The following is a 24,194-nucleotide window of genomic DNA, read 5'->3' on the forward strand; positions in this document are numbered from 1 at the left end:
AACCCCCCCCCCCTGCTCCTGCATTGTCACGGTTTACGACCCCTATTGCTGGTCCGTCATCTGTCCCCTCTCAGGTTTCACATCTCCCCTCTCCCTCTACTGGAACTCCTTTTGGAGCCCACCCTCAAGCTCCTTGGTTGCTTCAGATGTCACCCCCTCCAGGTTATTATTCCCATAACAGTACTCCGGCAGGGTCTTCTTTTAGTGATGTTCACAGTCAGTCTAAATTGGCTATTTCCTTCCCTGAAACTTCCCTTTCTACTGGCTCATCCCCTTCATTGACTGGCTCTATGACTCCTGATGACACCTCAGCCAAAGTCTCACCTCCTTTATTGACTCCCCCTGATACTATTTCTCCCCCTGCTCTTGAAACAGTCGAAGGCCATCAGCACTATAGTCTTAGGTCTACTGGTCAGGTTCAGGAACAACAACTCTCCTCTGCATTAGGCAAGATGCTATTGCCAATGATTAGATGCATTAATCCTGTACCTCAACCACCTCTGGGCCAACCAGGTCACGCCATATGGAGCCCTTTTTCTGATGTCTACAGACCTTTCCGTTGTGATGAGCTGCGGGAGCTGGCTTCCTCATTACCTGATCCTGCTAAGGACATTGACAGCTTTGAGAGAGATGTGAATGCAGCTGTTCAGATGTACAGACCGCACTCTGAGGAACTTGAGGCTGTAATGAGGCTTGCGCTACGTCTCAAATGGGCTGATATAAGGGGTAATTTTGATGATAAATTGACTTTTGATGATCCTTTATTTGCACCTCAGGTGTTACAGCTGCTGCAGAGAATCAGGCTCCGGTTCCCTCCACAAACTAACTGGGACCTGATCTCCTCCTGTAAACAGAAGCTGAATGAATCTTTCGATGATTTTTATGAACGTCTGGAGAAAACTTTTTCTCTTCACTCGGGCATGAATAAGCATGCCAATGACTACAATACTGTTTTGAAACAACAATTAATGAACAATGTTCTCCCTGCCCTTAGTGACCAAGTCAGGACTTCGTGTGTAAACTGGGAAACACAACCGCTAGTACAGGTCGTGGGTGTGTTCAGATTTGCCGAACGTTTCACTCTGCTAAAGGAGCAAAGGGAGGCTGCTGAAAAGAAGGACTCTGACGTGAAGCTGCAGGCTGCACAGGTTAGGTACTTCAACTCCAATGCTCGCACAGAGCCACAGCAGAGAGATGGACAGCGTCAACAATCAAGGGAGAATAGAGGGAATCAGGGTAATTCACAACCACCCAGCAGGTTTAACAAATCAAATGAGCGCTGTAATCACTGTGGGAGAAAAGGGCATTTCTGGAGGGAATGTAGACAATACGCTAGGGTACAAAGGTCTTCTCCTAACCAATGGGGATCTGCACCCCCTCCTGGAGTCTCTGTCAGTTCTCCGCAGGGAAGTGGTTTCTGACTAGGTGTAGGACAGGTAGGGAAAGCTAGGGAAAGTGAGTGTGTACGTGATGAGGAGAGAATCATTCATATTCATCAATACCTTAATCTGCATACCAAACCATCTGATAATCCTACTGTAACTATGACTGTTAATGGGGAAAGTTTGTTTTTTTTGGCTGACACAGGTGCTCATTCTTCTGTAATTAGTACTGCTAGCATGACACAGCGTCCTCAAGTGACTGAGGAGCTGGCTAAAACTGTTGGTGCTGCAGGCATTGTGAAGAATGAAAGAGTGACTGTTCCATTGAAAGTGGAAGTAGATGATTGTCAGCTAACACACCAGTTCATTTTGAGTGAATGTTGTCCAGTGAATCTTTGTGGGCGAGACTTGTTATGTAAGCTAGGTTTCCAGATGACCTGCTCCTCAGAAGGTGTCACCATACTCAGATCATCAACAATGACACCTCCGGAGGTGACAACCATGTACACCGACGCGCCTACCGATTGGTCTTATAATTGGTATGTTGATTGTAACACTCATACATCACAACATTTGGAAAAGTTGTTTTCAAAAGTACGGACATGTTATAGCTACGATGCTCCGCTCAGCCCTCATGATAACTTGCTCTGTACCGCATCAACATCTTTTTTAAGCCAAGACCATGGGTTTGAGGACACTTGGATGTTGCCTCAAGTGGATGAGACATTGATGTGTAATGTGTTGTATGTTGGACCGGATCATGCAGTTCTTTCTGTCGACCTTAACGGTACACAGAAACAGCTGTATGATGGTCATTCTGTGCCTCATGTGTCTCTTGCTGTTTCTGAGTTTGTTAATAGGAGGGATGCTGATGCGTGGCTGATGGACATAATGACAATAACGGACTGGGTCGGAAATCCTCATCAAATGAGGTATTCCGCCAAGACGGGGGTAAGAGCATTTCCTTACACCTGGGCTATTCCAGTCACTAGGGGAATCCAAGGATCATGTTTCTTCCAGACACAATCTGATGACTTATCTGAAGATTTATCTGTGTTACAAGGACTTCCAAATTCATTATGGGCAAAGGACAAATTTGATATAGGGAAAATTCGAAACGTGAATCCTGTTGTGGTTACCCCTAAAGGTTCATTCCGACCAAAGCGCGCTCAGTACCCGCTCCCTCTAGAGGCTATAGAAGGTATTGCAGAGGTACATGCATCTTTGTTAGAGCGTGGAGCCATTTCTGAGGTTGACAGCTCTCCTGTCAATTCTCCAATCCTCCCTGTGCGCAAAGCCTCAGGAGAATGGCGTTTTGTTCAAGATTTGCGTTGTGTTAATGAAGCTGTCATTGCTAGGACTCCTCTTTGTCCTAATCCTGTAACCCTCCTTGCCTCCATTCCTTCATCAGCTACTTTCTTTAGTGTTATTGATCTCAGTAATGCATTTTTTTCTGTACCTGTACACCCTGATAGCAGACATTGGTTTGCTTTCCAGTTCAAGAACAAAACATATGTGTGGAATGTTATGCCTCAAGGATTTGTTGATAGTCCTTCTATCTACAATGCAGAGCTCGCGCGCAGCTTAGAAGGATTTATTCCACCACAGAATAGCATCATTGTCCAGTATATGGATGATTTGCTTGTTGCTAGCTCAGACAAGGAGTCATGTGTCAAAGACACAAACGCATTGTTGTTTTATTTAGCAGAGAATGGCCATAAGGTTTCCAAACACAAAATCCAGCTGGTGCGTGAACAGGTTACATACCTAGGTCACGTTATTTCTAAAAATGGAAAATCTTTAGGTAGCAGCCGTGTGGAGGCTATCCTTGCTCTGCCCATGCCTACAACCAAAAAACAAATGATGTCTCTGTTAGGAACTGCAAACTATTGCCGGGCCTGGGTCCCGGATTTCGCTGAGCTCACACAACCCTTGTCCGATCTGGCCCACGGACGCAACCTTTCTCCCTCTGACCAAATCACCTGGACTGACGAAGCACGACTGACTCTAACGGCCCTTAAACAGAGGCTGTCTACAGCCCCTTGTTTAGGTCTCCCTGACTATGAAAAGCCTTTCCACCTTTTCACAAATGAAAAGGACGGTTATATGTCCGCCGTTTTAACCCAAAAGCATGGGGACCGGTACAGACCGGTAGCATACTACTCTAAAAGGCTTGATAGTGTAGTTAGAGGGTTAATCCCATGTCTTAGATCAGTGGCGGCGGCCACTGAAGCAGTATTGGGATGTGTCGACGTGGTAGCCATGCGACCACTAATCGTGAATGTTCCACATGCTGTCTCTGCTTTACTTTTACAGGCAAAGACCTCACACCTGCATCCAGCGAGACTGTTACACTATCAGAATGTGTTACTAACCATGTCTAATGTTACTCTCCAGAGATGTACTGTCCTGAATCCAGCGACACTGTTGCCAACACCAGATGACGGAGATCCACATGATTGTGTGGCTGTTATTGACTTAGTCAGTAAGCCACGCCCTGACCTCACTGATGTTCCTTTGTCTAACCCTGATTTTGAACTCTTTGTGGATGGTTCTGCCCAGCGATCACAAGCTGGTGAGCCTGTTGTTGCCTATGCGGTTACTACTGCTGTTACAGTGCTGGAATCAGCCAGACTTCCTAACCATCTCTCTGCACAGGCTGCTGAATTATTTGCGCTCACCAGGGCATGTATTTTAGCCAAGGGTAAGTCTGCTACTATCCACACTGACAGTGCATATGCGTTTAGCACAGTCCATGATTTTGCGATGCTATGGAGGAATCGTGGGTTCCTTACCTCAAGTGGTAAACCCATTGCTCATAATACTTTGATTAACCATTTATTGCAAGCAATGTTGTTGCCATCCAGTTTAGCAGTATGCAAATGTAAAGCTCATGCTAGAACCTTGGATCCTGTGTCCATAGGTAATACGGCTGCTGACTCAGCTGCTAAAGCGGCGGCACTCTCCTCTTGCGCTCCTGTGTTGTCTATGCTCTCTCTCTCATCTGTGGATTCACAGGTCTCTCCTCCCATGTCTCTGAACGACATTGCCGACCTACAGGAATCTGCTCCTCCTGATGAGAAGAAGAAGTGGAAAACCAAATGCACATTCAATGATGAAAGCAGGTTATGGCTAGGACCTAATAACAAACCAGTCTTACCTCGTTCTTGTTTCCAGTATGCGTTCAAACTAGCGCATGGTCCTGATCATATTTCAAAATTAGGAGTTGTGGATGATGTGCAAAGGTATTGGTATGCGCCAGGGTTCACTGTGTTTGCAGAGCAGAGTTGTGCCAAATGCATCATCTGTATGCAAAACAACATTGGGAAAGGTATCAAAATGAAAATGTCAGCTCACCCGAGACCAGAGTCTCCGTGGGAACATGTGATGATGGATTTTATTGAACTTACACCATGCGAAGGGTATAAATATTGCCTTGTCTTAACTGATGTTTTTTCTAAGTGGACTGAAGTTTTCCCTTGCAGGCATGCCTCAGCAATCGCTGTGGCCAGGAGTCTCCTCCGAGAGATAATCCCCAGATGGGGATTGCCTTTGAAACTTTCCTCTGATAGAGGAAGCCATTTTGTGAATAATGTGATTAATGAGATTTGTAAGAGTTTGCAAATTGACCTCCGAACGCACTGCAGTTACCATGCTGCATCAGCTGGGATTGTAGAAAGAGCTAACCAGACATTGAAGGTTAAGCTCACCAAACTGATGGCAGAGACAAATCTGTCATGGATGAAAATTTTACCTTTAGCTTTGATGTTCATGAGGGGCCGTCCCCACCAAACTACGGGGCTCTCCCCCTATGAAATCATTTCTGGTAGACCTATGAGAATGTTTAACAAACCTTTTCCCCAGAACAAGCTGACTCTGATGTCCTGTGAACAAGACATGGTACAGTATTGTCTGGCACTCAACAACATACTAAAAGATCTCTTCAACAGAGTGAAGGCGACCATCCCGGATGCCAGAGAGGGTTTCTTGCATCACCTCCAGCCAGGCCAATGGGTGGTGATCCGGGACCTGAAACGGAAGGCGTGGAATAGTGCTCGTTGGCTGGGCCCGTACCAGATCTTGCTGACAACCCAGACGGCCATCAAAGTAGCTGAGAGGACGTCTTGGGTACACGCCACCCACTGCAGGCTGGTTCCAAACCAAGAGGAGGCCAGCCGGCCAAAAGATTCCAACAACCAAGATGCATTACCCGGTGTCACCACCAGGGCGAAAGCTCACTCTCTGGTCTCCTCATCTGAGGAATCAGACCAAGGATAACACACCCTATCTTTTCCTCATTGCTGTCATGATGACAACTTTGACCCCTGCCCCAGCAACGCCCAATCATAATCCAACCACACTCCCCCTCACACACCTACTCGCACCCCCCTTGAAAGAGAACTCGGACCAGTTCTCTCCTGAAACTGAAACCATTGAACGAAGGAAAAGACAAGAACACACTCCAGTATTCGTTTGTCCCGTTGAGCGTTGCACTCCACTTGACTGTTGGGTCTATACGGTAGACGAAGATGGATGGAAGATGCTGCATACTGCTTATGTGAGATTTGAAAGTAACAAACGATTCCCAGGTTCTACTATTGTAACTGTGACTGAAGTTAATGTAGAGAAAGATTCTCCTTATTGGTGTGTTTAAGCTAAAGATGTTATGCGAGTATCAAGAACAAAGAATTATGGAGTTGACATTTGTAGATCTGTTCCAGATTATCCTCGAGGTACTGTGTTTAACTGCTCTATGCACCTAACCAAATCAGCTAAGTCAATTGGACAGGAAAAGAAGCATCCTAATGAAGCTATTAGTGTAGTCAGAGACTTTGCACATAGAATGAACTACGCTAACTGTTGGATTTGTCAAAATGTACCTCTTAGTACTTCTGCACCCATATTCTATCCAATTCCTTTAACCCAAGCAGAATGGTCACACTATGACTGGCAGGGTTTAGCTACTCATGTTTTCTCTGCTCCTGGACAATCCTCTGCTTGTCATTTTCATGTAGGATTAGATAGACTAGGTAACTCCTATACAGGGATTGAAGAGGTTATTCTAAGCAAATTGACACTAGAGGTTAATGAGAATCATAGACCTTCTAATTTCTCCCGCCTTATTCTGTTCAAGGTTACACACTTTTCTGAAATAGCTGGACAGGGATTGGTTCACAAAATTCAAGTTATATTAGTCCAAATAGACAATCATGCACCGAGTACTAGGTTAGCTTGCACAGCTGTATCTACTACAGTTAATTGGCGAAATTCAATTACCATTTCTGGATTAAAATGTCAAATTATCGATTGTATCATTAAAGCACAAACAAAATTGCATCCTCAAGAAATGGAACATCAAAATCAAGTCGACCAATTCAAAGTAGTACCTCTTCAACAGGTTACAGCCTGTATTGATCTTTTCAGATACAACACACAAATTAGGACACAAATTAATGATCTAGGCACTAGCTCCTGCGTTGCTCCTATCTACGAATTCTTGTATCCAGGTTCAGCGATAGGCCTTCCAAAAGGGGTATTTCTAGTCTGTGGCGATACAGCTTATTCAAACCTAAATAGCAACAGTGTAGGAAGATGCTATCTTGCTCATTTAATCCCCATGATTAGGAAGGTGGATCACGCTGAAATGCAGGTAATTCATCATCAATCCAATTATAGACATCGTCGTGCTATATCGCCCTTTCAGTTTATTTTTGGTGTATTTTTCCCTAACTATGGCATGTATAACACCCAAACTGAACTCATGACTCTCTCCGCTGTCTTGGCGGATCACTTGAATGCATCGGACAGAGTAATTTCAGCCTTAGCTAAGGAGGTGAATGAAATGAAGAAAGTTGTGCTACAGAATAGGTTTGCCTTAGATATAATTCTTGCTAGTAAAGGAGGAACATGCGCGATTGTAGGGTCAGAATGTTGTTCGTTCATCTCAGATCCAAATGCCACATTAACAGAGTTCCATGAATCAAACATGAAAGGTATTCAGACTTTAAAGACTGTCCATGGGTTTAATGCTTGGGGAATTTTCGATAATGCTTTTTCAAGTTCTGGAAATATTCTCAGATCTCTAGGTATCATTTTTATGATTATTATTTTGATTATTATTATTATTGGCATTGTTCTTAAGTGTATTGGAAAGTGTTTGAATACTGTTACAGAGATACCCATTACTGCATTAATGTTCAAAGGAGAAGTTGAATTAGACCTTCATTCAACTCAAGAACTTAGTCAAGTCTGTGCCATTGGAAATAAGGATTTTGAATTGTTTTGAAACTTGAAGTTAAGTTTTTTTTCCTCTCAAAAGAAAGAGGTTTTTTTTTCCACTCATGAATATATGAAATCTGTATTAGATTAGTATCATGTTATCTTTTTACCTTGCTTATGATGATATTTTATAATTTGATTCCACATGGTTGATTCTTTCATTTATTATTGTTGTGGATGTTTTACCCACAAGATTGGGGAATTGTTAAAGAATTTCAACTCATCACCATGTGTTCACGCCAAGATAGGTTTCTGTTTATCTTATTCTATTGATGTTCCTGTTTCCTCTGTTTAATTATTTTACAATGTTTGTGGGAATCACACCTTAACTAAGTTCTCATTGCCATATGTGTCTGCCAGAGCAGCTGGTCAAACATCATGTCACGACACTGTCCCTTTAAAAGGGCTCCGCCTCTATTGGACGGGGCTCTCTGCTGGAATCCATTTCCTGTTGTGAGAGACCGCTTGCAAACGTATTGAAGAATAAAACTCTCGTCTTTGTTTTACCCAGACTGAATCGACCACTCGCGTGCTCTTATTCTTAATCCAAGTATATTAAGAAAATAATTATCAACATTAGACATACAGTTCAAAAGTTACTGGCATAAACGCAACTCCAACTTTGACACGCTGGTGGCGCTAGAGTGCACTAGATGTCAACATGAGGCTTGGTGACAGATGTCATGGATATGTCCCGGATGAGTGTGCCAAATGTGGTTTTGATGGATTAAAACATTACTGAGATATGATCCCTGTTCCTGTTTTGCAGCTTTTCTGCCAATTTTGATTGGCTGTCACGAGCGAACGCAATGGATAATCAAAAATCCCTGTACATCCTTTGTAGACATTGGTGTATAGATGACATCCACCGATGTCCGTGCAGATTGGTGAAAGTTCCTAGGAGGAGATACATTTTAAGGGTTTTGCACATCATTCAAAATGGCGGAGGAGCCAAGATGGCCACAATGACGTCTTAGAGTGCGTTGAATCCGGCTTGAGCCAAGGAATTGAAGGACACCTGAAGTTTGAAAATTGGACTTGCTGAAGAAAAGCTGCATGCATAAATGCACCTCCAACTTTGACACGTTGGTAGCGCTAGAGAGGGTGAGGTGTGGACATGATACTTGGTGAGGAGGGTCAGGGCACTGTCCCGAATGAGTGTGCCATTTTTCATAACTTTCTACCATAAGCTTCTATGGGCTGCCATAGACTACAATGGCAGAGGAATAATAATAAAGAAAGAAAAAAGAGAAAAGGTAGAAACTTAATGGGTGCCTGCGCAGCTGCGCTGCTTGGCCCCCAATAAGTAAAACATTTTGATGCATTGTAAGATCAATTTTGATAATTCAATAATCTGGTCAATGAGTTTGTGAATGACAGTTTGAAGATCCAGTGTAGCAACTTTAGTGTTAATTGATTGAAAAATGTGGGTTACAGGTTTTGTTAGCTTTTTTTTCATAATTGAACATTAACTTCAGCCGCTGTGTACTCAGTCAGTTGCCAATCAATCGATTTAGTCATTGTAATCCTCGGCGGGGGTGGGGTAGGGTTGCCAACAGCGATGTCTCAGATTCGTGGAGCTTGCGTTGGATTGTGGGTAACGTAGTTTTCTCTGTATGAAGTGTTGGTTTCAGAGGACAGAATTAAACATATTTTAAAAAATTCAATTTTTGAGATAAAATTCTGAAAAAAATTATACTACATCTTGGATATGTGGCCAATGTTGTCACTTTTTATGAGGATGATCAGACATTGATTTGGCGAGAATTAATAGGAACTGTATACAGAACTGTTAACAGAAAAACATTTTGAAGTGCTGTGGGCTCTATTTTTCATATTTCAAAAATCTGTGAGGATCGTTTGGTAAGGACAGTCTGAAGATACAGTAGATCAATTTTGGTGTCAATTGAACAAAAACTGTGGGAGGAGATAGGTTTGATAGGTTTTACAGTTTATGAAGCAATAAGAGTGATGGACTTCAAAATTCCTGCAAGGTCAAAGCATATGAAAGTTTTGTCTCACTTGGGACTACATTCACGTGGTGGTTTTACAGTGATAGCACCTATGGCTGATTTGTTCTGATTTTTTTTTAAGTTTTAAACTTTAGACTGTTGCTGTAGCGCCACCTTCAGGTTTATTGACCTACAATGCAGGTTGAGGACTTTGGGTATAGTACTGGAGCTTTGTGCAAATTTTGGTAATTTTTTGTCCACGGGAAGTTAGACTTCAGTGGAAGATGGAGAATAATAATAATAAGTAAAACATTTTGATGCATTGTAAGATCAATTTTGATAATTCAATAATCTGGTCAATGAGTTTGTGAATGACAGTTTGAAGATCCAGTGTACCAACTTTAGTGTTAATTGATTGAAAAATGTGGGTTACAGGTGATTTTTTGTCCACAGGAAGTTAGACTTCAGTGGAAGATGGAGAATAATAATAATAGTAATAATAATAGTAATTAAAGCTGCTTCGCAGCGATGAGGCGGGGCCAGGCAATTTCCGACAAGTTTAGGAGCAATAAGCGAGAGAATAGGACAACAGGAAAGTTGACATTCCAATGTTCATTTTGTACATTCGTATCGTAAAACATTTGTAAAACATTTTGATGCGTTGTAAGCTCGATTTTGATAATTCAACAATGGTCAATGAGTTTGTGAATTACAGTCTGAAGATCCAGTGTAGCAAGTTTGGTGTTAATTGATTGAAAAATGTGGGATGAGATATGTTTATTAATTTTTACAGGTTTTGTTTGCTTTTCTTCATAATTGAACATTAACTTCAGCAGCTGTGTACTCAGTCAGTTGCCAATCAATCGATTTAGTCATTGTAATCCTCGGCGGAGGTTGGGTAGGGTTGCCAACAGCGATGTCTCCGATTCGTGGAGCTTGTGTTGGATTATGGGTAACGTAGTTTTCTCTGTATGAAGTGTTGGTTTCAGAGGACAGAATTAAACATATTTTAAAAAATTCAATTTTTGAGATAAAATTCTAAAAAAAAATCATACTACATCTTGGATATGTGGCTAATGTTGTCACTTTTTATGAGGATGATCAGCCATTGATTTGGCGAGAATAAATAGGAACTATATACAGAACTGTTAACAGTAAAACCTTTTGATGTGCTGTGGGCTCAATTTTTCATATTTCAAAAATCTGTGAGGATCGTTTGGTAAGGACAGTCTGAAGATACAGTAGATCCATTTTGGTGTCAATTGAACTAAAAATGTGGGAGGAGATAGGTTTGATAGGTTTTACAGTTTATGAAGAAATCAGAGTGATGGACTTCAAAATTCCTGCAAGGTCAAAGTGTATGAAAGTTTTGGCTCACTTGGGCCTACATTCACGTGGTGGTTTTACAGTGATGGCACCTATGGCTGATTTGTTATGATTTTTTTAAGTTTTAAACTTTAGACTGTTGCTGTAGCGCCACCTTCAGGTTTATTGACCTACAATGCAGGTTGAGGACTTTGGGTATACTACTGGAGCTATGTGCAAATCTTGGTGATTTTTTGTCCACGGGAAGTTAGACTTCAGTGGAAGATGGAGAATAATAATAATAATCAAAATTCCTGCAAGGTCAGAGTGTATGAAAGTTTTGTCTCACTTGGGCCTACATTCACGTGGTGGTTTTACTGTGATGGCACCTATGGCTGATTTGTTATGATTTTTTAAAGTTTTAAACTTTAGACTGTTGCTGTAGCGCCACCTTCAGGTTTATTGACCTACAATGCAGGTTGAGGACTTTGGGTATACTACTGGAGCTATGTGCAAATCTTGGTGATTTTTTGTCCACGGGAAGTTAGACTTCAGTGGAAGATGGAGAATAATAATAATAATCAAAATTCCTGCAAGGTCAGAGTGTATGAAAGTTTTGTCTCACTTGGGCCTACATTCACGTGGTGGTTTTACTGTGATGGCACCTATGGCTGATTTGTTATGATTTTTTTAAGTTTTAAACTTTAGACTGTTGCTGTAGCGCCACCTTCAGGTTTATTGACCTACAATGCAGGTTGAGGACTTTGGGTATACTACTGGAGCTATGTGCAAATCTTGGTGATTTTTTGTCCACAGGAAGTTAGACTTCAGTGGAAGATGGAGAATAATAATAATAAGTAAAACATTTTAATGCATTGTAAGCTCAATTTTGATAATTCAATAATCTGGTCAATGAGTTTGTGAATGACAGTTTGAAGATCCAGTGTAGCAACTTTAGTATTAATTGATTGAAAAATGTGGGTTACAGGTTTTGTTAGCTTTTTTTTTTCATAATTGAACATTAACTTCAGCAGCTGTGTACTCAGTCAGTTGCCAATCAATCAATTTAGTCATTGTAATCCTCAGCGGGGGTTGGGTAGGGTTGCCAACAGCGATGTCTCAGATTCGTGGAGCTTGCGTTGGATTGTGGGTAATGTAGTTTTCTCTGTATGAAGTGTTGGTTTCAGAGGACAGAATTAAACATATTTTTAAAAATTCAATTTTTGAGATAAAATTCTGAAAAAAATCATACTACATCTTGGATATGTGGCCAATGTTGTCACTCTTTATGAGGATGATCAGACATTGATTTGGCGAGAATTAATAGGAACTATACAGAACTGTTAACAGTGAAACCTTTTGATGTGCTGTGGGCTCAATTTTTCATATTTCAAAAATCTGTGAGGATCCTTTGGTAAGGACAGTCTGTAGATACAGTATATTAATTTTGGTGTCAATTGAACAAAAAATGTGGGAGGAGATATGTTTGATAGGTTTTACAGTTTATGAAGAAATCAGAGTGATGGACTTCAAAATTCCTGCAAGGTCAAAGTGTATGAAGGTTTTGTCTCACTTGGGACTACATTCACGTGGTGGTTTTACAGTGATAGCACCTATGGCTGATTTGTTATGATTTTTTTAAGTTTTAAACTTTAGACTGTTGCTGTAGCGCCACCTTCAGGTTTATTGACCTACAATGCAGGTTGAGGACTTTGGATATAGTACTGGAGCTATGTGCAAATTTTTGTGATTTTTTGTCCATGGGAAGTTAGACTTCAGTGGAAGGAGAATAATAATAATAATAATAATAATAATAATAATAATATAGGCAAATACAATAGGGTTCCGGCAGCTACGCTGCCTGGCCCCTAATAATAATAATATAGGCAAATACAATAGGGTTCCGGCAGCTACGCTGCCTGGCCCCTAAAAACATTTTGATGCATTGTAAGCTCAATTTTGATAATTCAATAATCTGGTCAATGAGTTTGTGAATGACAGTTTGAAGATCCAGTGTAGCAACTTTAGTGTTAATTGATTGAAAAATGTGGGTTACAGGTTTTGTTAGCTTTTTTTTCATAATTGAACATTAACTTCAGCAGCTGTGTATTCAGTCAGTTGCCAATCAATCGATTTAGTCGGGGGTTGGGTAGGGTTGCCAACAGCGATGTCTCTGATTCGTGGAGCTTGCGTTGGATTGTGGGTAACGTAGTTTTCTCTGTATGCAGTGTTGTTTTCAGAGGACAGAATTAAACATATTTTTAAAAATTCAATTTTTGAAATAAAATTCTGAAAAAAATCACACTACATCGTGGATATGTGGCCAATGTCGTCACTTTTTATGAGGATGATCAGACATTGATTTGGCGAGAATTAATAGGAACTGTATACAGAACTGTTAACAGTAAAACTTTTTGATGTGCTGTGGGCTCAATTTTTCATATTTCAAAAATCTGTGAGGATCGTTTGGTAAGGACAGTCTGAAGATACAGTAGATACATTTTGGTGTCAATTGAACAAAAAATGTGGGAGGAGATAGGTTTGATAGGTTTTACAGTTTATGAAGAAATCAGAGTGATGGACTTCAAAATTCCTGCAAGCTCAAAGCGTATGAAAGTTTTGTCTCACTTGGGACTACATTCACATGGTGGTTTTACAGTGATGGCACCTATGGCTGATTTGTTATGATTTTTTAAAGTTTTAAACTTTAGACTGTTGCTGTAGCGCCACCTTCAGGTTTTTTTTACCTACAATGCAGGTTGAGGACTTTGGGTATAGTACTGGAGCTATGTGCAAATTTTGGTGATTTTTTGTCCACGGGAAGTTAGACTTCAGTGGAAGATGGAGAATAATAATAATTATAATAATAATAATAAATATAGCTGCAAGCAGCAATGTGGGGGCCAAGCAGGACGCGCGACCAGCGCATCAAAGACAACAAGCGAAACACGTCATAGCCGCATTCGAAGCTCTACCGCAGTGTTGAAAATCGGGCATACGGTTCAGAATATACGTACTTCCAATTTTGACAGGTTGGTGGCGCTAGAGACTTTGAGGTGTCGACATAGACTTGGTGACAGGGGTCACGGGACCGTCCACGATGAGTGTGCCTAATGTGGTTATGATACATCAAAACCTTACTGAGATTTGACCACACTTCCTGTTTGGCGGCTTGGACGCCAAATTCGATTGGCTGTAGCGAGCGAACACCTTCGACAATCGAAAATCCCTCTAGGGGTTTTGTGGACATTGATCTAAAGAACGTGTACAGCCAGTTTCATGTAGATTGGTGAAAATCCTTAGGAGAAGATACATTTTAAGTGTTTTACACAAAATACAAAATGGCGGGAAATCCAATTGGTGGAAAATGACATCATAGGATGCGATGAACTCGGCATGAGCGAGGGATTCCAACGGTACCTAATTTTTCAAAATCGGTTACACAGGTCAAAAGTTGTGTGCATTAACGCACTTCCAACTTTGACATGGTGGTGGCGCTAGAGGGTTTGAGCTGTCGCAATGCCACTTGCTGCCAGAGGTCATGGGACTGTCCCCGATGAGTGTGCCAAATGTGGCTTTAATTCATTAACAATTTGCTGAGATATGACCACACTTCCTGTTTGGCGGCTTGGAGGCCAAATTTGATTGGCTGCAGCGAGCGAACGCAATGGACAATCAGAAATCCCTGTAAGACTTTTGTGGACATCGGTCTATAGATTGTGCCAACCGAGTTTCTTGCAGATTGGTGAAAAAACCTAGGAGGAGATACATTTTGAGAGTTTTTCACAAAATCCAAAATGGCGGGAAATCCAATATGGCGGAAAATGATGTCATGGGGTGCGTTGAACTCGGCTTAAGCCAAGGAATCCAACGGTACCTTGTTTTTGAAAATCGGGCTTACAGGTCAAAAGTTGTGTGCACAAACGCACCTCCAACTTTGACATGTTGGTGGCGCTAGAGGGTTCGAGCTGTGTACATGGGTCTTGGTGAAAAGACTCAGGGGACTGTCATGAATGAGTGTGCCAATTTTCACAACTTTTTACCATACGGTTCTATGGGCTGCCATAGACTCCAATGCCAGAGGAAGATGAATAATAATAATAATAAATATAGCTGCAAGCAGCAATGTGGGGGCCAAGCAGGACATGCGACCAGCGCATAAAAGACAACAAGCGAAACACGTCATAGGAGTCTATTCAAATCGCTACCGCAGTTTTGAAAATCGGGCGTACGGTTCAGAATATACGCACTTCCAACTTTGACAGGTTGGTGGCGCTAGAGACTTTGAGGTGTCGACATAGACTTGGTGACAGGGGTCTCGGGACCGTCCACGATGAGTGTGCCTAATGTGGTTATGATACATCAAAACCTTACTGAGATTTGACCACACTTCCTGTTTGGCGGCTTGGACGCCAAATTCGATTGGCTGTAGCGAGCGAACACCTTCGACAATCGAAAATCCCTCTAGGAGTTTTGTGGACATTGGTCTAAAGAATGTGTAGAGCCAGTTTCATGTAGATGGGTGAAAATCCTTAGGAGTAGATACATTTTAAGTGTTTTACACAAAATACAAAATGGCGGGAAATCCAATTGGTGGAAAATGACATCAAAGGATGCGATGAACTCGGCATGAGCGAGGGATTCCAACGGTACCTCATTTTTCCAAATCGGTTACACAGGTCAAAAGTTGTGTGCATTAACGCACTTCCAACTTTGACATGGTGGTGGCGCTAGAGGGTTTGACCTGTCGCAATGCCACTTGCTGCCAGAGGTCATGGGACTGTCCCCGATGAGTGTGCCAAATGTGGCTTTAATACATTAACAATTTGCTGAGATATGACCACACTTCCTGTTTGGCGGCTTGGACGCCAAATTCGATTGGCTGTAGCGGGCGAACCCTTTCGAAAATTGAAAATCCCTGAACATCCTATGTGGAGATTGGTCTAGATAATGTGCCTACCGAGTTTCGTGCAGATTGGTCAAAATTCCTAGGAGGAGATACATTTGAAGTGTTTTTCAAAAAATTCAAGATGGCGGAAAATCTATATAACCGGAAGTTATGGGTCCTTTAGGCAAATTTGTTCATCATGAGGAGAGACATATGTGTGCAAAGTGTCATGTCTGTAGGTCAAACGGGGCCTGAGATATGCCTGTTCAAAGTTCGCAACTTCAGTCGGCTGCTATAGCGCCCCCTATTGGCTAATCGATCTGGGTCGTGCTCCATGGACTCAGCACATCATCCTCTACCATCATGCAAATTTTGGTAAAAAGTTACCACTCCGTTCTATAGGCTGCCATTGACTCCCATGGCGGAAAAAAGAATAATAATAATAAATAATAAATATAGCTGCAAGCAGCGATGTGGGGGCCAAGCGGGACGCACGACCAGCGCATCAAAGACAACAAGCAAAACATGTCAAAAGCCAGACATGGTTGAACAGGATTCGATCTCTTTACCTGCTGCTTGCAAGGCCGACACGCTAACCACTGTGCTACGCAGGATGTTGCGAAAGTGAACCACCCTAGTCCACAAGGCATGTGAGCCTTCCCTAACCCCGTGAGTCTGAGTCCTGAGCACTTAATTAATATCACCTGGCAGGGTTGCTTCCTCTCGGTAGAGTGAGAGGGGGGGGTGTCGTTGTTTAAATTGGCACACAGCGAAAAGTATACATAGCATAGCTCAACTATTTACTTCTTCAGAATCCAGACAATCACGCGAACATTTCCATGTATAAAATGTCCTTCGGTCTTCAGAAGTGTAGGAGAGGTGAAGAGTTAGAAACAGTAAGAGATTCTAGAGCGAAGAGAGATTTTCTAGAGCGTGGCTCCATTGATTTCAATGGAGGGGGGGGAGTCATTATTCGAACTGTCCCAGAGTGAAAAATATACATCGAAGAGCTTAGCTTTTTTGATTTTATGAATCCCAAGAGTCGTGTGAACGTTTTGATATATAAAATGTGTATGAGCTGTGAGAATTAGAAGAGGGATGGCAGTTTAGAAAATGTGTGACTTTTTCCAAAAACCTCTGAAACTGGTGAAATTGTGCAGAGGACAAAAAGTGTTTCTTTCATTCTGCAATCAAACAAATGAAGTAATAATGAAACCATGGGGTGTTTTGAACTCGGCATGAGCCAGGGAATCCATTGCTACCATCATTTTGAAGATTGGACATACAGTTCAAAAGTTACTGGCATAAACGCAACTCCAACTTTGACACGCTGGTGGCGCTAGAGTGCACGAGATGTCAACATAAGGCTTGGTGACAGATGTCATGGGTGTGTCCCGGATGAGTGTGCCAAATGTGGTTTTGATAGATTAAAACATTACTGAGATATGACCCCAGTTCCTGTTTTGCAGCTTTTCGGCCAATTTTGATTGGCTGTCACGAGGGAACGCAATGGACAATCAAAAATATCTGTAAGACTTTTGTGGACATCGGTCTATAGATTGTGTATACTGCGTGTGGTGCAGATTGGTGAAAAAACCTAGGAGGAGATACATTTTGAGTGTTTTACACTAAATCCAATATGGCGGGAAATCAAATATGGTGGAAAATGATGTCATAGGGTGCGTTGAACTTGGCTTGAGCGAAGGAATCCAACGCTGCCTCGTTTTTGAAAATCAGGCTTACAGGTCAAAAGTTGCATGCACAAATGCACCTCCAACTTTGACAGGTTGGTGGCGCTAGAGCGTTCAAGCTGTGGACATGGGTCTTGGTGAGAAGACTTTGGGGACTGTCATGAATGAGTGTGCCAATTTTCCCAACTTTTTACCATACGGTTCTATGGGCTGCCATAGACTCCAATGGCAGAAGAATAATAATAATAATAATAAGAAAAGGTACAAGAACAATGGGTGCCAGCGCTTAGCGCTTCGCTGCTTGGCCCCCAATAATATAGGCAAATACAATAGGGTTCCGGCAGCTACGCTGCCTGGCCCCTAATAATAATAATAATAATAATAATATAGGCAAATACAATAGGGTTCCGGCAGCTACGCTGCCTGGCCCCTAACAATACAACTATGCAACACAGTGTACACATGGAGTACACAAGAAAGTACAAGCTTTTAGTTTGGATAAGGAGCATTTTGGCAGGGGCAGTCCAATTTCGTACCGCTGCCAAAATGCTCCCTGTTCAAACTACAAGCTTGTGTTCTCTAGGGTAGCATCCAGGCACCTGAAGATGTCACCTGAATAAGTTTGAAGTGTGTGAGACTTGGCAAAACCAGGCCAGGTCAAGCCTGGCTTATGTGCGTTGGCTGGCTTGTTTCTGTTCAGGACTGGTAGGACGGAAGCTAGTCACGCCACTGAAATAGCTGTGAATTGAAATGACATGAAATAATGTGTGATAAATTAAGATAGGTCTTGTCGCCTGGACACATCAGTTCCAATGCTTCCAATGCTAATCCAGCACAATAAGAGTGGGATAGCCAGTTAGCTCATGGGCTCACAACAACTAGCAGCAGCTTCCATAACATTAATGGTAGCGGTCAGTGGCTAAAGCAGTTACACTGATGATTCCTGTAACGTTAGCTATTTGCTGCAATTGGTTCAACTTCTGTTTCTGGACAAAGGTAAGGGATAAACCCAGATAACACAAGGCTAGCGGACCTACAGCGGGTCCCTGATGGACGAGTTGGTCGACCACCGGCGGGGGGTGGAGCAGTTCCCCTCAGGGGGTCGTCCTGGGGGTTGGCCAGGGGCGGAGCAGTTGCCCTCAGGGGGTCGTCCTGGGGGTTGGCCAGGGGCGGAGCAGTTCCCCTCCGGGGGTCGTCCTGGGGGTTGGCCAGGGGTGGAGCAGTTCGACTCAGGGGGTCGTCCTTGGACTGGCCAGGGGTGGAGCAGTTCGACTCAGGGGGTCGTCCTTGGACTGGCCAGGGGTGGAGCAGTTCGATTCAGGGGGTCGTCCTTGGACTGGCCAGGGGCGGAGCAGTTCGACTCAGGGGGTCGTCCTTGGACTGGCTTCTGAAATGGTTTGAAAGACTGTTGTCCAAAACTCAGATAACTAGGGACATGAAGGAGTGAGGCAGGTGCACTTTTATGATCATTTTTATTTGTATTTTATTCATCACATGTAGAGTTACTTTAATAAAACTTTAACTTAAATGGTCTATAACACACAACATCAAATGTTCACGTAGCAGGCTCCTCTCGCCCCCCAAGCTCTCCTGGTTTGTGGGTAGTAGAGTCTTTCGGCAGGCCTGACTGGTGACTCGGTTCAGGTGTGCCTGATCAGCTCATCAGATCACTCAGCTCCCAATCCCCCAGCGTGAGGGGTTATGGGATCTGTAGTTCTAGTCAGGGCCGTTGCTAGGAATTCTGGGCCCCCTTAAAGAATATTGGTGTGGGCGCTGTCAGGCCAAAATCTGTCCGGGGGACAAAATGTGTCCGGGTAACGTAATTGCTTATCGTTGCTGTGGAAACGCATGACGCGATCGCATTCCTCGCATTCCCGAGTTGCTAATGGAGCTCCTGCGGTCGCTGTTGACTATAAATAAATCTGTCCTTGTAAAAAATATTTTACTAAAACAATTATTTAACTAGCAAGCAAGCAATATACTGTGGGCTAACCTTATCTAAGGCAACTAGCTATCTAATAATGCTAACTACTGTAACAAACTAGGCAAATTAATCGCGTGCAATCCTGAGGTAAATGCCTGAGGAATGTCAGGAATGTAAACACAAGCGCGCGAAAGAAGTCAGGAACGCGATCGCGTCACGTTTCCACAGCAACGATAAGCAATTACGTCACCCGGACACATTTTGTCCCCCGGACACATTTTGGCCTGACAGCCCCCACCCCTTCAACTTTTCGTCACCACTTTTTTCAACCCCTTTTTATTTATTTTTTATTTTTTTATTATGTATCATTTTGTATTTTTATATATAATTATATATTTTTCTGTTTCTCTGTTCTTTTTCAAATTAACCTCTCCATAGATACTGGGTATAATTATATACATAAATTATGCATTGTGTATTATCTGTGCTTGGACTGTCCCTGTCATGCAGTTTCATGACTGGAACTCTGAGCCTCTTCACTCCCTTCACTCTCTGTTTCTGACTGGCTAGGACCTGGCTCTGTAGACAGTAAGAACAGAACAGTGTCTTCTTAAGACTTGGGAATAAATCTATGTAGCACTGTAGAGTTTTAAGGAAGCTGGCTAGGCGGCTGTTGATTGGCTAATAAACGCCTCTCTTATTTAAAGATCAAATACCCTCTAAAATAAAATAAAAAATAAACTGAACAAATCAGCATTTAAACTGAAATAAATTCTATGAATTTCTATGAATTAACACCACTATTTATTTTGTTATTAACCATTAATTTCTTTATGTAATGTAACTGTTTCATATGTAGGCTATCTTAACCTGGATTACATCTACATGTTGCTATTCAGTACATTTGTTCAGTAATAAGTTTAACTAGCCAACCAGTGTGTACCTCACTCACTCACCGTCTAAAGCATCTTCTGGGGGCTGGGGGTGGGTGTCTAGGTCAGACGAGGCCACAGCTGATTCTGTGAGTAGCAGGACATAAAGGTTTTACAAAGAAATCAACTCTATATGAATTTCTATTAATTAACTTAACACTATTTATTTATTTATTGGCCATGAATTTCTTTAAGCAATGTAACTGTTTCATATGTAGGCTATCTTAACCTGGATTAACTTACATCTACATTTTGCTATTCATAGCAGTACAGTAGTTTAGTAATAAGTTTAATAGCCAACCAGTGTCTACCAGTCACTAACTCACCATCTAAAGCATCTTCTGGGGGCTGGAGGTGGGTGTCTAGATCAGAGGGGGCCACAGCTGATTCTGTGCACATAAAGGTTTTAAGAAGACATGTCAACAGGACCGGCTAGCTAGCATAGCACATTATAATATAAGCATTCATAAGAATGGAAACATGTGTCCTGGCTGCTGCTACTGGATTTGTATTAGATTTAATATTAGAACTGTAGTAGCTGTCTAGTTAATGGTAGCTAACGTTATCTAGCAGCTAGCTTACCAGAACAGTAGTTGGCTGGCTGCTAGCACTGTAGCTAGCTGTCTAGTTAATGGTAGCTATCGTTATCTAGCAGCTAACTTACCAGAACGGTACCCTACTAACACAATCAGGTTGCAGCAATGTTGCAGAAACGTGCAATTTAGACTTTTGTATGGTCCACTCAACGTCAAGTTAAACGTGCATGCAACGCAAACGCGGTATCTGCACACAAGTTGCTGCAACGTGCAGGTCCAACGTGTCTGCAACGTGCCTGCAATGTGTACACAACGTTGTGATTTCCGTGATGATTTCGATGTATATTGCTGCAACGTTGTATACACGTTTATATATTACTTTTATTAAATAAAATTACTTTTATTTGTTAAGTTGCTGCAACGTGGTCTACACTTCCGTTGGCTACATATATAATTTGCATTACAAAACAAATCAGCTCCTTGCACAAGCTCCACTACTTCCTGAAACTCTACAGGCATATTTCTTTACCGTCCTATACTATTGGATAGCAATAGCGATGAATCCGGTGTGCAGCACACCTGATCAATCACTTCCATCCACTAGTATAGGACAGGAAAGAAATACGCCTGTAGAGTGTCAGGAAGTAGTGGAGCTTGTGCAAAGAGCCTATTAATGTCATAGTCAATGCAGCAAGCAAAATTATGGTACAAAAGATATGACACAACACCATTCAGTCAAGAACAATTTATTTTATTTAAAAAGTACACAATGTCTGGCCTGCAACATGATAAACAAGTTTAAAAACAAAAAGGATTTAAAAAAAAAAAAAATACAAAAACAGTTATTTACAAAAAAAGTTATTTACAAAAAAATGGCAGGCTGTGCTCAGATGGGCTGCGGGTGGGCGTCAGATGGGCTGGGGGGGGGGCTGTGCTCAGATGGGCTGGGGGGCAGCTAGGAAGGGAAGTCTTCCTCATCAGAATGCTGGGGAGTGCTCAGATGGACTGTTCTTGGATGGGCTGTGCTCAGGCGGACTTCTGCAGATACCTAAAGACACAATGAAATGGCCGTAAATACACAACGCACATACATGCACAAAAAAGTGGTACACAATCTTTGGAACCATGCAGTCACACTGGGTAGGAGAAACCAAAAAAAAAGACATCACTTACCCTTCTGCATTTAGCAGGGGCATGTTTCAATGTCTCCTGCAGCTGGGCGGCCACCTCCGCCATCGTAGCCTTTGGCATGGAGACCATCACTGCACCTTTAAGTTATCAAGAAAGGTAATGGTTTCAATTCACATCGGTCATGGAACAAAGACGATGTATTAAAAAATATTCAAAATATGAACCATTTCTTACGTGTTAGAACATTGAAGAGTGTCATACTCTTCAGTGGCTTCTTCCCCTTCTTCCCGTGCACACTGTAGGCGCTCCACACCGCATGTGTGGCTACAGCTGACAGCACCCGCCGGACTGTGTCCGCCAAGTCTCTGCCACCAATGGCACCTAGGTATTGGACTCCAGAGATTACGGTTTATAGACCCTGGCGCTCTGATGAACTACGTGATGTAGCTAGAACCTTACCCGATCCAACCAAAGACATTGAAGAGTTTGAAAATCTTTTTAACAGTTTAGTTCGAATGTATGAGCCTCACGCAGAGGAAATCGCCATGATCATGAGACAATGCCTTGGGTTAAAATGGGTCGATGTGAAAGATCCGTTTGACATTACGTTGCCTTTTTCTCATGCCGATTTTGCCGACCAAAACACTGCGCTGTTGAACAGAATCAAAACTCGATTCCCTAAAAAGATGGATTGGGACCGTATCACATATTGCAAACAAAATTCCGATCAACAGTTCGAGAAATTTTGGGAACGGCTAGAATCAGTTTTCGCCGCACACAGTGGCATGGACAAAGCGAACGCCGATTATAAAAAGATTTTGAAACAACAATTGATGAATAACTCTCTCTCCTCTTTGTCCGACCAAGTTAGGTTGATGTGCCACACCTGGGAATCGACTTCTCTCGAAGAAGTTGTTGACCATTTCCGCTATGCGGAGCATCTAAGTGATCACATTGAAAAGAGGGAGTTGAAAGAAATGAAGCTAGGTGCAGCCAGATTGCAAGCTGCTCAGTTACGACAGCTGGACAATCAAACTGCTGGTGCGAGGTGGAACCAACAACGACCACAGTGGCGACAGAGAAACAATAGGAAGCGTTCTGGTAGGGTTAGGCGAGGAAAAAGGTATAATCGAAGTGAAGATAGAGACGATTCATGCTTCCATTGTGGTCAGTATGGCCACTGGATTGAACGGTGTCACAGTTACCGCAAGCTGAATGAAAAGGAAGAGCCTCCGATTTGGGGTCGAGCGCCACCTGCTGGAGTTCCCTTGAACAAGCCACAAGGGAGATTTTAACTAGCCAAGATAGAGCCATATTGTTTTTACAGATGTAGCTGAGGACGTAAGGTTTGTGCATGATGGTGGGAGGATGAAATAGATGTAGAGCCTTTGAGTCTTAAGTTGTTGAGAATGTTTCTGAGGATTATCTTGTAGGTATTGGTGCGAACTCAAAAGTCTGACAGGGTTTTGAATAGGTGTTTGAGTTTATGTTATGGTTTTCGCTTTGATTCAGGAGTTTATGTTTATGTGCATTCTACTGTATGAATTTCATTCACATAATGATGATGTGTTTGTGAGGAGTTGGCTTTAGGCCTTCCCCTCTGCTATATTGACCCCAGTCTGTGTTGAGTGTTATCTTTCAGGTGCTATGGACCCTGGGCGGCAGGTCTTTGAGGAGCCTGGATCGTGCCTTCCTGGGGACTGCCTGGAACCTGTTGTTTGTCTGTTAACTGTTGTTTGTCTTGTCTATCTCTTTCTGATATATGTAGGAACATGAGGTTACTGGATGTTTAGCATTATATGTAATTTCTGTTTAAGCGTTCTTGTTCGATAAAGCTTGAGGATGTCGCCTACATTTCACCTGTGTTTTTGATTCAGGTGTGTGTACACGTCTCCTTGGTTAGATTGTTCTGTTTTGTAGTAATTTAGGTTTAGTCTATTTCTATAGGATGTTCTGTTTCTGTGAAGTTCTGTGTTGATGTTTTCAGATTTTCCTGGAGTGCATTGTGTGGGCTACCAAGGAGTAGCCCCTCGCCAGCATGAAGCTATGAACTGTGTGGAGTCACGAATGACTTGAGGGTCATTCTTGGACATTTCTGGAGTGTTCTCCCTGTTTCAGACGGGGTGAGCTTACCATCTTGCTACGGACATTGCTCTCTGGGTGTCAGAGAGGAC

This window comes from Borostomias antarcticus (genome assembly GCF_949987555.1).
Source record: "Borostomias antarcticus genome assembly, contig: scaffold_99, whole genome shotgun sequence".
Classification (NCBI taxonomy): domain Eukaryota; kingdom Metazoa; phylum Chordata; class Actinopteri; order Stomiiformes; family Stomiidae; genus Borostomias; species Borostomias antarcticus.